This window comes from Lepisosteus oculatus, chromosome 29 (genome assembly GCF_040954835.1).
Source record: "Lepisosteus oculatus isolate fLepOcu1 chromosome 29, fLepOcu1.hap2, whole genome shotgun sequence".
NCBI classification, from domain to species: domain Eukaryota; kingdom Metazoa; phylum Chordata; class Actinopteri; order Semionotiformes; family Lepisosteidae; genus Lepisosteus; species Lepisosteus oculatus.
In genome coordinates this window covers 4,901,318-4,913,321 of record NC_090724.1, presented here as the reverse complement: position 1 = coordinate 4,913,321, position 12,004 = coordinate 4,901,318, and the positions used below count along the sequence as shown (strand labels likewise).

General features: G+C 38.5%; 1 long non-coding RNA gene across 1 annotated transcript in view; it reads left to right on the top strand.

Moving 5' to 3' along the window:
• Positions 1-12,004, top strand: part of LOC107079676 (uncharacterized) — a 102,148-nt gene that overhangs the window by 21,520 nt on the left and 68,624 nt on the right. The gene's annotated exons all lie outside the window — the stretch shown is intronic.

Genomic DNA, 12,004 nt, shown 5'->3' with positions numbered 1-12,004 from the left:
TGTATTAACAATAATGATTTATTTTACCAGAGAAGTCAGTGGAGAACAGATACTCATTTGCACTGACAACCTGCTCAATAGGTGACACACTTGTAGCACAGGAGACAAAACAATGGCAGAAAGAAAAGAACAATAAAGTGGAAATTGTGAGTGTCAGCCAAAAAAACAATTAACCAGAGAATGGAGAACGCACTAAAATATGCATTTGGCCAGTTTCAGCGCTCTTCAGATTATTCCAGTCAATGACAGAGGTAGATAAAACCAGGGAATAATACCCCACAGTCTCTGCCGTTCCTAAAAAAATTGAAATAAAAAATAAACCTGGAACATGCGTCCACTCTTTATTAAATGCATTGTTGGAAATTGAACAAGACAGGGGAAGATGGGTGGTAAACAGCATTTGAATATAGCAGGAGGCTAATTAGAAACAGATCTTCTGCTGTTCTTTGCAATGTTGCTATGCACACCAGTGTGTGCATAGTGTTAGTAGCACTTAATATCACTCCTAGAATCAGCGTTAATAATGATGAGATCTAATTTAATGTTTGCAAATATGGCAAACAATCCTAATGTATATTCTTGGAGCCACTGGTGTATGCTTGGCCTGTCTTATAGTACTGACATCTTTTTATAGTACTGTGAGTTTATATGAGATTCTCCAGTTCCCAGTAAATTGTTCTTTAAATGCTTTCCATTTTTTCCAGCACTTATAAATTTGCACATAACATCAAGGTGATGCCGAATGGATATGACTATAAAAACTACTTGGAAAAGTTGATCCACACAATGCTGAGCTTAATGTCTGTGCATATTGTTGGTCCTTGATATTTTTTCCACATCAGAGCTATTTGTTTCAAATCAATATACGCCTTTCGAATATGCTTGTATGATGCCAGGGCTAGCATGAGCACAACGCAAGCTTGAACACAACAAGTGTAAGTGTCAGGAGCATGACATGTAAATGTATCTGGAACAAAGTGAATATTGCGATTCTGTCTCCACATATGTGGATGTACTGGTATAAAAAAGTTCTAAGTGTTTTCTGCAAGGTTGCAAGTAGCAAATGAAATTAACCTCAAAGATCAGTTTGCATAACAAATTATAGGCCTCTTAATTCATTTAATATATCACTGCATTCCCTATTGATAATTTTCAGATATACTCACTCAGCCATTGTTAAGTAATTGTTTCATCTTCTCACTTTTTCTTCCACTATCCAGCAAAAGTGAAAAAGTGAGACTGAATCATATCCCACAGATGCTGCCTATTAGGGCTTTGGCAACCACATGGCAGATAAGATCTGCAGGAGAAGACAGCTGTAAAGCATGTGTTCTGCCATTGGATAAAGATAAAACAGTAGTGGATGTTTTTGGAGGGGACAAGCAGAAGGCAGTACCGGTCTTGTCAGTGCAGCAAAGTATGACATATCCTTATTAATGGCTATTTAAGTGCCGCAGTTTGCAGATGCTCCTGTCATAGTTGTCTGTTTATTATGCCATTGGATTCTGATGAATCGGACATGAGAAATAAAATATACTGCCTTTGACTGCAGTGAGGATTGATGAGGCTTAAGCCCTGGAACCATCCGAATAAAGCCTTCACTTCAATGTGAAGGGCTTCTCCCCAAGACCAGCACTGGGCCACATGATACTTACTGCACGGTTATAGAGCTGTCAGAATGGCACTGTGTCCATCTTTGCCTGTAAATTAAAGAAGAAAATGGGGGGAAAAAAAGGATTTTTTTAGTCATATGCTACTAGAATAGTTCAGGATAAGTCTATTTGCTGGTTTGAAAAATATATTCATTGTCACAATTGTCACCAGGAGTAAAATGACATATCCTTCATGATGGCCACATGCTTTTCAAAAACAAAACCCACATTTGGTAAAAGAGTCCGGAGTCTCTTTGGCAGTAGAGCATCTACATCTCCTTTCCTCTATTGCTAGACCCTGTTTTATGGCTTCTGAATTATAAAATGTTTCATGTATGTTAGCAGAACAGACATTATGTTTTAGCCCAAAGAAGTGTAAACAGAATTCTTAAAATTGCTAAACATTTTCATCAGTTTGTTTCTCATTTTGTCAAAAATGAGAGATTTGGACTTCTGGGACATGGCTTCAAGATGCTGGGAGTAGGCCGGAGATTTTGCATGAAAGCTGGTTGTAGCACCTAGGAGAATTTATAAATATATATAGTATACTTTCGTATCGGTGAAGTATGAAGCAGCTTTTGCACATTTTCACTTTTGGCCAAAAAGAGTCAAATTCCAAATTTAAATTACAGTATTGGTAAAAGATATCACACATCAAGTACATCGTAACTTTGCAGAGTTGCATTGTAATTATGTGTTTGTAATTGCTAAGTAATATCTATGTCAGTACTCTCTAAATGTAAACTTACTGTGAAGTATTACTGGATATTTGATCTTTTTTAACAACAAGCTACTAGACAATTGCTGAGAAAAGAGTCATAATTCTCTAGATACATCCAGTTTTTAAATGTGTTGTAGTTTAATGACCAGACTCCAGCACAAATCAAGTCACACGTTTTGTTATGCACATTTCATTAAGACTGGAGGGTCTAGGGTGGGTAAACTGTGGCGTCTTGTGCTCTCCGAAGTTCTAACCATGTTGTTTATGAAGGAGATCAGCTACAGTCTACTTAGCAAATGCTTCCCCAGACCTAAAGAATGTAGATAGTTCCATAGGAGGGTGTTACTCCTAAGATCAAGTGACACATGCCTGTAGAAATGAGCCTGCCATCACATTAACATTTTATCCCAAAAGTGATGCTTTGTAATTTCATCTGCAAACATTGGTTTTTGTGAGAAATCAGCCTAATGAAAGAATGAGTCATAAATGTCACTGTTTCTTAGTGTCTTGGTAACCAGATGTGAAAAGAAAAATTGTACCACATCAGTGATCCCACTTGTACAAAAGTAAACAAGAATTTGGAATGGCTTTTTCCAGGGTTTCCCAATGGATTGCTAAAGCAGCCCACTTTTGGAGATGTGTGTCCATTTTATGCTAAAAGAAAAGACACGGGTTACACCCAGATCCCCAGACCTTTTTCCATAGTGGAAAAATATAGCTGTCTGAGACTAGTCTAATTTGAGCCTCAAAGGAGTTTTGCAAATATTTTAAAAAAGAAAGTTAAGCCTTGTGAGGAAAGAGGTCTACATGCACCATTGATGTACTCAGCATGTAATACAAGGCGGGAAGACAAAACTGCGCTGGAGTGGGAGGCCAAAAGAGAAAAACGTTAGCTAAGAATTATGGGAAATATCCTCATTAAATTGCTATGCTGTTGACAACATTTCACAAAGTGTTTCAGACAGTGCTGTTTCTGACATTGTGAATAGCTCTTGGCAAAAACAATTTACTTTTTTACCACAGTGCTTGAGTATAATACTCCTGTACAAATGTACCATATTTTTACACATGCCAGAAATGAACAAATTCAAATAATAAGATAAGATCGCTTTATTGGCCCTATACAATTTCTTGTATTAGGAATTTGTCTTTTTGCATACCCCAATTTGCTCTCCATGAGACACACAGACAGGGAGAGAAGCTTGGGGTCAGAGCGCAGGGTCAGCTGTTTATACGGCACCCCTGGAGCAGTTGGGGTTAAGGGTCTTGCTCAGGGGCCCAACGGAGTAGGATTCCTCTTAATTAACAATTTTCTGCAGGTATTTTTCATCTTATGCTGGTGTTCACATTCTTTTTGCATCTTGGGTTCAAGTGCTTGATCACACAAAAGAGAAAAACAAGGGTCTTCTGCTGTTGAGAAAGGATCACGATAGCAGACCAAATTCACTCAAATCTCAACAAACCCAAAACGTGTCCTAAGAGCTTCACACCTCCAGGGGCTCAACATCTCCTGCTGTTCCTAGTGTCCTCCAGACTGAGCATCCAGTCAGTGAAAACAGCAGATCTCTTACAAATAGCAAAGGATGTTAATCTCATATTAAAAACAGGAAGAACTAATGCTAAAAATAATTGTGGAGTGAATGATAAGGACTGACTCAGGTTTAAGGTGTAGAGAGAGTGGTGAATGGTTCCTTAGGAATTCAGACCTATAAGAACACTCTTAATTGCTTTTAAAACTGACCAAAGACAACTCCTGAATGGAGCTGCAAATCTGAAGTTTGGCACTGAAACAGAACAATCCTGAGCCCCAAGGCTCAAACATCTCCACTTTAAACCCACGCCAGCAAGATTCATCAAGTGACAGCTCACAAGTGGCAAAACAGCGTTGGGGCAGAGTGGGTGTTAGTCAGTCAGGATCCCTCCCAGCTTTTAGCTATACAGCAGCTCCTGTAACCTGTAACCTGGCTCAGACAGGTGGTACGTCAGAGGCCTTCATTTTCACACTGCAGTACAACAGTCATAGACAGAAAGCTAGTTCTTAAAAAAACTGGCGTCTCCAAATTGGGTGGGTCCTTAATAAGAATGCCATCCAACTCCAAATTTAAAAGAAAGAAGAGCAGTCCATTCAAGGGGCAAGTGGAAAATTGGGAACACAAGCAGCAGTGACTTTTTCTAGAGAGACACATCCCTGTGGTCTGTTGCGTGTAACTGATTCCCAGCATTTCTAAACTGATTTCCTTTCAACAGTAGCTCATAAACCTGATACCAAAAAGTTTTTAAAAAAGGGCATTACTTCTGCCAGCCTGCCCCCAAAACTGCAAGAACAAAATGTCATATTTATCTTAGTGAAATCAGAAGACATCATCTTCCAGGAACTGCAAAGCATGTTAGCATTAAATAAAAGTGATTCGGGGTAAGGAAAATATCAGAGCAAAAATTAAGAGAATAAGTTAAACTGGAAGGAGAGCACACAATAACAGAGCACTGGAAAGATTTCTTCCGGGGGTATCGAAAAGACATCGGCTGCCAATGCCAACCCGTTTGGAGATCCTTAAAAAGAGTCAGTGTGCTTTGCCTCTTGCTCATGCCAGCACAAAGATTTCAGTTTTGGGGATTTTAGTTGTGTGTACAAGTATGCCATTGCAGTTGCACGCACTGATGCTGCATTTGTGAACATAATATATTCCAAAATTGAACCAATCGTTATTAAGGTGCGGTTGTTAAACTGAAAGAGCAGGTTTGGTATCTTAGTTCACTGGAAACTGGTATTTACCACGAATTCCCTCCTGCTTGTGTTAAATCACACTGTATCACATTGTTCAAGCAGCTGCATGCACTTTGCAGCAGCTGTCACTTATCTTTGTTTCACTTTACCTCCCCCTGATGCTTTCTGACTGGGAGAGGAATGAGGCCGAAATGAAACCTGGTGTTGGCAGCTGTTTGGGTACGCACTTCCATAACCTAGCTGACAAAAAGTAACGATTTTAAGCGGCATGTCATGTTTTGAAAAGGGTGTTAATGCTGTCTTGTCTTCGTTTAAGGACTTTGTTTTTTATTTACTTTCTGCCTCTGCTTTGAACTTGAACGCAGCAGAGTGTAATCTGACCAAACGGAACACTGAACTGTGAAGCCCGTTTGAATTTTTTTGTTGTTGTCGTGTCTAATCTTCCTATTCAAGATAATTGAGGCTTTTCCTAGGGATTAGATAACTCTTTGCTTTAGAAACAAAATATTTTTTCTTCCTTTGTTTCTCTCTCGTTTTAAGACAGGGAAAAAAAAAACATATCATTATTACCAAATACTGAGAACAAATTCCATCTAGTTTTGCAACTGCAACACATTGATGGGGGGGGGGATGTCTTTCTAGTTTTACATTGATGTTTCTTGAAGAAGGTACAGTAAATGTTTCTGGGAGCAGTAAAGAGATCCTGGCTTTCCTTCAACAGCCTTAACAGAGACCATCCTGCACTGATGAAAAGCATGCACTGCAAAAAAACAGCACTGTTCATTGGTCAGAATAAGTAAGTTTCCCTCTCTCCCCCACACCCGAAAAGGCTCCACAGCAAAAACATTGTGTCTCTCTTCAGCATGTAAGAAACCTTTACTTGTTCATTTGCAGCCTAAGCAGCTGATGCATCTTCCCACTTGAACTGCTTTAATGTTCTACACCTACAGTCTAAAATAAGTGACCAATAAGACTAGGAAGGGACCTGATTTAAGTCTCCACAATCCTTAATGGCACTGACAGCGCCAACCCCATAGGTTTCTTCAGAATGAAAAGTGAAACACAAACCGGAGGATACAAGTGAAAGCGTATTTAAGACTGAGATCAGGCACTCCCTTGCCCAAAGAATCATGGGGGAATGGAGCAAGCGGCCCAGACAGTAGACGTGCTGAATCGCCTCCTTTCGTTTGTAACTCTTCTTATTATGAAGTTTGAAATGGCAACACCGTGAGCTCACGTTTTGGGAGTTATACCTTTGTACTGTAGGAATCAGGGGTCTGGAAAAGGTTCAAGAATTGGTTCTTGGGTTTTTTGTGATATATTCATCTCTTGGTTGTTTTTTTTACTGAAGAATACACTTTACCCTCCAAAGTATATAGTCCTCACAGGTTAATTGCATCAAAACCTTTTTTGAGTTCACAATAATCCAATTATTTACTCACCAGGAACAGGTGAGGAACACACTCACCTCAATGCAAAATGGGATTGCAACCTCTAAGATACAAACTTACCAGTTCTGGCTAGATCAGGGGATGAAGAAAAAAATACCTTATTTAATTCTGTTATATTAAAACAATCTCCTTTCTTTGGACTAAAGATAACTCTGACAGTTTTGTAAATCTTATCTTGAAATGCTCTATTATACAGTAAATACATTGAAATAAAACTGAAACCAAAAACATTTTATCTGTCTGTACCTTGTATGTTTGTTTTCAAAGGAATTCTTATTGCTGTAAGATGATTGAAGACTTGGGAATATTGTTTATTTTGTTACAATGATTGTTAAACTAACAATAAATTGTCTTGTCAAAACAGAAACCTGTAGAACAGCAAAATTGTGCTTTGTTGTTTTTTATTCATAGTTGTGCCAATCTATACTTATGTATGACTTGCTCTGATTATTACAATATCAAGAACATTATTGGATGTATACATGTACAAGTACAAATGAACATTCCTAAACCTTTTCTGTCTTTCTATTTCAAGAAAGATAACATTTCAGAAATGTAAAGTTTCACATACTGTACTCCATTAGTGTATGTGAAAACACGTTGAATATGGTGTTAGACATCTATTTGCAGTTTGTCTTCAGAAAAAAAAAATCCAAGTATTTTAATATAATAAAAATTAAATGGAAATACAAAACACACAAAGTAGTTTCAAATTGCATTATGCCTGTTTCCTAAAAACATTAATTTAAAAAAACAGCTGAAATTACAGATTTGGTTAAATGTTCCCAGTCTTGCAAAGAGCTTCTCTTCTGAACAGAAAAATCAGTCTTCCTTCATTCTGTTTTTTTTTTTTGTTTTCTTCATGCTGTTCTTTAGAAAACCATTGTTTAGAAATATTTCAAACACATTGGTCTACAAGAGCCTGCAAATAGATTTCTGACTAAATTTTATTGGGAAGGCTTTTTTGTGATGGACAGTATTTGTCAAGAGAGGCTCGAAAGCTGAAAGTATAACCATCTTATTGTTCATGTACAATCTCCAGAGACAAATCTTTCACTGATTAGGATCATCAGGTGGGTTACCAATGTGTTTGGCGATTGTTGGATATAGTATTTCTTTCTCTGCCTTCCTTCTCACTCATTGGGTGACAACATAGAAATTTAAGGAATAGAGTGAATATAATACTTTGTATGGAAAGACAGACGTAGGATCATATTTTTGCAACTGATCTCAACTTGTGGCAAGACTACAGCCCGCTTCCCTGAAATGTTTAGCAGTAGCTCAGTGAATTGCTTGGATCATTAGATAATTGCAGCTAATTCCGAAGGCATATTACATCACTGAGACATATCGCTTACAAATTCTCATCCCTGCGGTGAAAGTAAAGCAGCACCTGATATGATAAACAGCCTTTAATCCACGTAAATGATACTTTTCTCACTGTTTATTTTGTCTCCTCCTGTACGAGTTGGCATCAAGCAACAAGCTTGTGTAGTCTTTACGTCAATCAATATTTTGTTTCATCTTCCTGCAGTCGGCAATAAGAAGGGGTTTGCAGTACTTCTGATTGGAATACCTCATTCTTTTAGGATGCAGGATGGAATTTTTAACTTCCACATATTTTCACTGTTTGTAATTGGCCTTAATCTCCTTCGTGTGCAGGTCAGTATTATTAAGCTCTTAGCTGATTTATTGGTAGGAAACTGAATGCTATTATGTTTTTACAGAGGTTATTTAAAGATCTTACTGCTTATACCTTGTCTGCCAAGCATACACATCCCTGGAACTTTACACGCTGTTCAAAAAAAAGAGTACGTGAAATGATCCTGTTTCCGGGAATGATGGATGCGATGATTGCTCTTCAGCAGGAGGAAATTATTTGAACGCAGCCCAAAATGATGCAGTGAATGCTTTTGCTGAAGCATACCGCTGCCCAGCTTGAGGCATGTTTGAACCATGTCGTGCTCCTCACTGTGAAAGAAAGCTAGCATCATTAAAAGAGGTGGAAGCCGGAGTAAGACAGTTAGGTTTGTAAATTTCGATTTTTTTTTCATGCCAATTTATGTTTGTTGTTTTAAGTAACTTGCACTTCCTTAGACAGGCCCTGCACCATGATGCCCTTTCTAGTCAATGGCTGATGCAAAATTCCTGAGAATAGTGAAATAACCCGCATTTGAGCAGCAAACTCTGCAGTACTGTAGGGAGCTGCACCAGCATGCATAGACTGCAAAGTAACAAGTGAAGGGTTATTCCATGCTGAAAAGAAAAGATACACACTAACCTGAAGAAAGCTCCATAGCCGAAACGTTGTGTCTCTTGTTTTTAGCATGGAATAAACGTTTTACTTGTGCCTAACTGAGAAGGGGCCTTGGCAGATATAAAACAGCAGTGAATTTGAACTATTCGAAGCCTCACAGAGTACATTTGAAAGCAGTACTTTATTGGAATGAAAGGAAATGAGCATATATTTTGTGTTTTGCTGCCTGTATATTAATTTATGTATGAGATATGCAACAGCTTCTTTAACCCGGTTTCTGAGTGTTGTTTTATTTGTACTTGATCAACTTCATGACTATACAGATTATTTAAACAGTTATATCATAACATAAAAACAGTGGCAAGACAATGAGTTTAGTTGTAGCTCTGCATTGGTATTTTTGGTGAAACAACTAAACTTTTTGTGTGAATTCTCTATTTTATTAAAGGACCACTTAGCGAGTGGGGCAAAGACAGGTAGTCAGCATTAGTCATAGTTTTTTTCTGTCAAGTCTGTAACTTTGTCACATCTATTTCAGGAACTGGAGTTGTAATTTAAAGACAATATATGGGTATGGATACACATGGTTAAACAGTGATTGTGGCACTGCTTTTCTCTTTTATAATTTGTTGCTATAATTCAAACTTCTGGTGTGACATCAATGGCCCATGGAAAACAGGGGGAAATGCACACCAATGAAAAGTTATTATTTGATCACAGTAGAAGCACATAGCTATCAGTAAACAAATCAGTAAAAATGCTCCAGATCATGCTTTCCTCATACAGGAAGAGATGAAGACCTGTTGTGCAGCTGTCAGTGCTGATTTCTTCTGCTGCTGTCTGGTCTCTTGGTATATTAAGTACCATATGTTTATAGATGTAGGGTGTGATTTGTGAACAATTCCTTCCAGCTGCGCTTTCGGCAGACAGCAGATGTGACAAAGTTGACAGATATCCGCTGGTGAGTAAACTTGCCCCACAGAAAAGCAAACAGAACCACAGTCCTGATAAACACAGAAGAGTGATTGATACGAGGAGTTAAAGGCTGGCGAGCAGAAAGCAGGCACAAACAGCACCTTCCTGGTGAGTTGACAAGTCTGCTGTGTCCTGCTGGCACATTAAAAGAAAACAGAAGGAATAAAAAGCTGGTAGATGAAATAGCATTTAGCGCCCTTCACTCATGTCAAGCAGGGCGAAAGAGATGTTGAGACAGAAGTGAACAGGGGACTTTTGAAAGCGAGGTAAAACGTCTTTTGGTATCGCATGAATATGTTTTTTAATTATTCAGTGAAAAGTCTGTTATAAAATCCAAAAGCTCTCATCATAGCCCATTAAATCAGTTTACGCATGAAGAAATAGCAAACGAGAAATACTACTAGATTTAAATGCGATTGTATTTGAGGATGAAAGTGTGTGTTAATGAAAACTTTAATGCACTGGATTGTGTTCAGTGCTGAATGATCTTGTTTTTAGTAAGTGCTGACAGAAGCGTGTCACTGTCTACAAAGATTTCCATAGATCCTTGATTTCTTCAAATTCTGGGTGGATTGATCCACAGCACCAGTGAGCCATTTTGTGGAAATTAAAAGATACAGGCACATTAAAAGCGTGTCCTCGTTAGCGAGCTGTTTGCACTTCAGATTTCTTGAAAGGGATTATTGCTGTTGATTTTCAAATGAGAACAAAAACAACAAAATAAAGCAAAATCCAAGTGTTACAGGCAATTTCTGACATAAAGCTTCTATGTTCTTGGTTTAGCAGTCCTGCCTTGTTATGACTGAGCTACTCAAGGAGTAACCCAAGGAGTGCTTGGTCCTGGAAGCTAAACATGCCCAGCCACCATGGAAATGATCAGCCTGTATCTGCCCATTCTGCGGTTTGGCTGGGATGCCAGTATCAGCCGAACTGCCAGTGCGGGCAATTGATTCAACCACAGGTGTGGCTTTTAGCTGATGCACAGCGAACAGAATCCTGAAACGACGTGCCACTCCAAACCCAGTGTGCTAGCACTGGGGCAGTTATACCCCAGTGACTGGCATGCATTCTCCCTGCCTGCTTGAAACCAGATGTGTGGGTGATTGGATTTCATCATTAACGTATTGGTGATGTTGTGTCTATTTTGCTTTCCCTTAATTAAATCAAGCTTTGCGGTAGTATCTTTTTCTCCACTGGAATAATTTGTTCTTTTTTTAAAACTGTGATTATACAAGTACCTTTGCCAGCTTTCTTGAGTGCTTAATAAAATACTGTTTCCCCTCCTCCAGGTTTTTGCCAGGAGATATTCTTTGAACTCCTTAGATGGATTTTTAAACAAAACAGCAGGGTAAGAAATAAAAATCAGAGACATAAGCCTGGCTTTTCCAGTAGGGGAAATGCCCTAATCCCTGCCAGTCTGCTATTCCAAATTCTAGTGAGGTAGTGAGGCCTTTCTGTTCTCCAGCAGAGCTGATAGGAACATCTGGTGACTGACACCGATTCTGCAGCTGGGTAATTAAGTAAACTCTCAGGTGCCTTGTTCTGTACAGATATAGTTCATTTCATACCTGCACCTACTACAGAAAACCAGATAATTTAAAATATATAGAAGAAAAACAGAATAATGACTGATGCCAGTATTGTGTAAAAGATGATCTGCATATTTCAGCTAGAGTGTCTGCTGGGCAACCATTAATACCATTTAAATGTGTCATGCTTGGGAGGTTTTATGTGCGAAGGTAAAATATGACAAACGAAACCATGTCCAAACATTAACAAATGATTTCCTTTAAATGAGATGTCGTGTGACATTTTTTATTCCGTTTTGTGGCTTCTCTTTTTAATAGATCAAAGCATAACCTTGGCCTAATCTATACATTGGAAACACATACCGAGGACATTCTGAAAAAATGTGGAGATTGCTTGTTCATATAGTTATGATTTTAGCAGTTGTTCTGTAGCCCTGTCCAGTCACAGTGCCTTGTTCTCAGAATGGGGGAATGAGACTGTGCAGTCAAAGGCTAGAATTTCGACTGCTTCAGGTTTTTACTGTGTGCTTGTTCCTAAGCTGTGTATCTTACCTTAAATGAGGATTTTACTCAAAATTGTGTTGGGTAAATTTTTATTCCCACTAGAGGCAGCAGTAGGGCCATGCATTGGCACCACTCAGTGTACCACGTTTAAAAACCAGACAGTTTTAGTTTTTTTTTAAGCTTGTAAAGT